Below are 5,000 nucleotides of genomic sequence, written 5' to 3' on the forward strand. Positions count from 1 at the left end.
TTGTCGGCGCCACCATCCTGGCTTGTTGCGCAAGGAGAAAAAAAAAAAAGTAGCATCGTAAAATAAGAACAACTCTGAGAACCTTAAAAAAAAAAAAAGGATTCAAAAAAAATCAGTCAATCAATCAAACAATCAAAGAAAAAAAACTTTTTTGCTGCCCTAAAGACATTTTGAACACAAAGGAACAGTAATTATGTATCTCGATCGACATTAGTTGGGATAAATAAAAAAAATGTTGAAAAGTTGAAAGGACACAGCTAACATGCCAAATGAATGTCAAGGTGCTCGTCAACGAACTTCCGAAGATGGTCAATCACAATAGGGCCATACCCCCATTTATACGAGAGAAAATAAGCCGCGGCTTTCTCTGGCCGCGGCTTACAGAAGACTCGAATGTTCACCCCGTATAAATGGTACAAAATCTACGTTTCACGTCTTTTTCAAGCCGCGGCTTATATTGACCTGGGAATATATATTCGTATAAATAGTTCCTTTTGCGTATTTTGTACACCGTGGCCAGAGTAAGCCGCGGCTTATTTTCTCTCGTATAAAAGGCCCTAATATTGCACGACGAGAAAAAACATCAGTCCATCGTCCACGTGGAGCGTACCTGTGAGGTACTTTCTTGCTCGATCGTGAGCTGTCAGATCGGGCGGAATGTGGGAACTTCCTTCTTCGTCGAAGAAAAAAGCGAGCGTTTTCACAACAACAAACTTATCCATGAGTAAGTTTTTATCAGTTTTCAACGAAAGAAAAACTACATTTTGCCGAAAAACTTTACAACTTCGCTTATTTTTCACAAATCTCTTCTCTAAGAGAAGGCAACTGTGTCATTTCAGTGGTGTGTATATAAGGGTGTTTGTGTTGCACCAATAGAAGGAGACTCGTACCAGGTCCCCGACATGAAAAAAAAAAGCCTTGAACTTCGAATTTACGAAATACGAAATCGAAGGTGACAAAGGTTTTTTTAGCCTTTTTTTTCAAGATAAATCATCTTAAAAAAATGGCGTATTTATGCAGGAATTTCTAAGAAACGTCTTTTTTTATGTTTCATTTTTATGATTTTGTGCGTCCTTTGTGAATTATGCGATTTTTTCGTTTCCCGAGTCGTCACTCTTCCCTAAATAAAGGAAAGGCTGGCAACTCATTTCTAACTTACCTCAGATCTCGCCGAAAAAATTCACACTTCTCCGGCATCAGTCACGCTCAAACTCCGGCGATGGCTACACGGATAAATTTACTTCCCCTTGACCAAGTTTCAAGGTCCAGCGAGTATCCATTGCTGAGAAACTGCGAAAAATATTCAAATTTTCAAACTCCTTCGAGGCTCGCTAAACCAATTTTTGACACACGGCTGGTCAACGGTTCACTGAGCCTCCATACGGTGAGCGCAAACCTACGCAAGTGTACCCATAGTTGGGCAGAGCAAAACAAATCCCAGACTCGTCCCCAAATACCTGCCTGGGGTCATGTTCGAGTTTCTAAATCGGCGAACGATATTAAAAGTTCCACACTGAAACCTTAAACACAGCTCCCATCGCTTTGGTTGCCCCACCGCATGTTATAAATCGGATTTTCATCGAACTCCGTAAGTACTGAAGCTGTTTGGATGGAGTTTGAAACGCAGTCGAAGGTATTTACTAGTGTATGAAAACACAATCCTGTTTTTCATCCGTCAACAAAAAAACATTATCATGACTGCAGAAGAAATTCATATGAAAAAAATCTGCACCTTTTCAGCCTTTTGGACACATTTTTCTGTTGAGAGTCCAGGGAAAATGCCATCGTTGAAATCATCTGTGCTTTGTTTTTTTTTCGATCCAGTTGCGTTGAAATGTTCAAAAATTATTTCTCACACCGGCAACTGCATCAAGCGATATCGATCGAAAACCAACAATTTTATTACGGAATACCTGAAAGGTATCCGAGTTACAATCTCGCTTGTCTGTTTTTTTTTTGGACAGTAATGGACAGTAAAATTACGGTGCGGTGATTTCTTTGGCTCAAAGCAATTCACTTACAAAACTATACTTTTTTCCAACAACAACAAAAAAACAGCCGTGGTGTCGAGTGTCATCGGACGAGGACGGATTTTTGCACGCGCGAGGCTTCAAACAGCTTCAGTACTTACGGAGTTCGATGAAAATCCGGATTTATAACATGCGGTGGGGCAACCAAAGCGATGGGAGCTGTGTTTAAGGTTTCAGTGTGGAACTTTTAATATCGTTCGCCGATTTAGAAACTCGAACATGACCCCAGGCAGGTATTTGGGGACGAGTCTGGGATTTGTTTTGCTCTGCCCAACTATGGGTACACTTGCGTAGGTTTGCGCTCACCGTATGGAGGCTCAGTGAACCGTTGACCAGCCGTGTCAAAATTGGTTGTTAGCGAGCCTCGAAGGAGTTTGAAAATTTGAATATTTTTCGCAGTTTCTCAGCAATGGATACTCGCTCGCTGGACCTTGAAACTTGGTCAAGGGGAAGTAAATTTATCCGTGTAGCCATCGCCGGAGTTTGAGCGTGACTGATGCCGGAGAAGTGTGAATTTTTTTTCGGCGAGATCTGAGGTAAGTTAAATGAGTTGCCAGCCTTTCCTTTATTTAGGGAAGAGTGACGACTCGGGAATTTGAGAAGTCGCTTAAATCGCATTCAATCTTTGCATCTGGATTCCGGTTTGAAGGAAACGACTTCCCTCTTATTGCCATACAGATGATCGTATCAAGGCAAAAGATAAGGTGCAGCGCATCCACGCAAGAGTTATACCATATTCTGATTTTAATGAAAACCTTTATTGAAAATCAGTCAGTTAACACCAGAAATTATTAACAATATAAAAAAGATATATTCTGTTCTAATTATAAAAAACAGTTTAAGTTCATTCTTCATTTACACACAAGCAAACAAAACAAAAAATATATATATATGCACATGTTATTGTTATTATTAGTATTAATATAAATAACTTTATTTTTAATTCGAATAAAACTGTTTAAAAATATATCTATAAGTATATAAAACAATCACAAATCTAAAAATCTATTCCCAGTAATAATAAAATGTATATATAAAAGTTATAGAACCTAGATTTTCGCAAGGCATCTATCTAATTCAAAGTCCGCTTCTTGAACATTACTTCTAATGTTCTTTTAGCTGTTCTTGACCCTCTAGACAGAGTAGAGCCGACCTAAGGATGGCAAAAGAGACTTTAGAGCGTATCCAAGAGACGGTGGTGGCATAGTTCTCTCCTTTCTTCGCTGCGACTAGCTCTGCCAACCTGTTATGGTATCTCTTGCACTCTTCTCCCATGCCACCTGTTGTTGTAAATACTAATGGTGTAAATGTTGCCTGTTCCACGTCCATCACTCTTCGCGTATACAACTCTTTCTTGTCGTTCTCGTGCTGCTTGTATATCTGCTTGAGGTCCAGGTCTCTATAAGAATCAGCGTTGGGGTAGCATACCCGTACATCAAAGAACGCTGACCTTTGCCTTTCCCAGAAACCTCTGGCATGGATGTCTAGGCGAGCGTCGGGACCTCTGTTAGCTCCGCTTGGCAGCGACTCTCCCGTGAGCTCCTGGAGGACGGGCTCAATCTCGACATCATTGCAGACCATGCTGAGCATGTCTGCCTCAAGATCTCTCAGTTCATTATGGCGCTGTATTATGAAGCCTCCACGCCTGCAGACCATGGCATGATCAACATTAAAGACATCGCCACACACGCAAATAGATGGCTTATCGGCGATTTCCCAGTCATATCTGAGCTTTAGAGCGTCTCGAAACTCGCCCTTGTTCAGAGTGAAGCCCATTTCATCGATCGGTATGACTGTCAGCCAGTTAGATGCACCTTTTTCAGAAGCAAGTTCAACCGCGCGCTGTGTCTTCAGAGTAAGAGTTTCTTGATGTCATTCAGTTTTGTTCGAAGCACTTCGTTTTTCTCTCTTCGCACACTCTGCTGTAGTGAGTTAACAATGGCATCGTCTGGTTTTTCATGGGCTTGTGAAACAATTTTCTCGACTAGTGGCGCTGTGATCTTCATTGACGCTTGGTACTCTAGATCTGCATCCTGGCTTGGATTTATAATTCCAAGCCCACCCAGTCTAACTGGCAATGCCAAGAGGTCTCTTTCGCTCGGCGTTGTGCAATGATGGTCCGTTATTGACGGTATTAAGACATCGGCAATGACGCGTTCTAAAGGTTCTAGTAGATCTTCTACACCTGGGAGTGTTCTGAGAAAATATGTCCATCGGTGCCGCAAGCCAAATGTAAAGGCTGCGTAGCACGCTTGTGGTTGTGACATGGCAAATTCTGCCAGCTTAACCACCTGGCTTACCCAATCCTCCACCTTGCTACCGACGTATTCTTCCCGCTATTCTCTCGAGCCCCGGGCTGCCCCCCGATGCCTTTGACCGTGCGTAGAGGTGTTAATCCCAGTTCCTTCGAAAATTACTCGAGCACGCTCCATCTTTTCACGTTTGGTAATAAGCCAACATTTCTTAGCGTTTGGATAATATCCCAGGCTAGGCCCGGCTTCAGTTAGTTCGTCCCACCATTGCTTTATCGCTTCCAAAGATCCGGAACCACTTGCGTCATCAGCATACCAGCATTGTTTCGCGTCACTCGAGATACCCAACGTGTAATCAAGGGTTGAAGACTGATGGCGTAAATCGCCATCGACAGGGGATCCCCTGTGTTGTGCCTTCGGCGGATTTGAGCTCGCTTCCTCTTGTTATAAACAATCTCGCCGGTTGCCGGTACGTATTAATTGCGTAAGTTGCTATGGGTGGACACAGAACCCTTATATTGTGAAGCGCAGCAGCTCTGTTTAATGCGTTGAAAGCATTTGAGGCATCAATCAGGAGTACGGCATCAGTTTCTTCCTCTTCGAATATAGAATGCATTGCATGGACAGCAGCCTCGCTCCCACTCCTAAGGCCTGCACACACCTGTAGTGATCCACTAGCGTCGAGAACATCTTCCTTCGTAACCTTCATGACGCACTT

The sequence above is a fragment of the Montipora capricornis genome, chromosome 1, assembly GCF_036669925.1.
Source record: "Montipora capricornis isolate CH-2021 chromosome 1, ASM3666992v2, whole genome shotgun sequence".
Taxonomy (NCBI): domain Eukaryota; kingdom Metazoa; phylum Cnidaria; class Anthozoa; order Scleractinia; family Acroporidae; genus Montipora; species Montipora capricornis.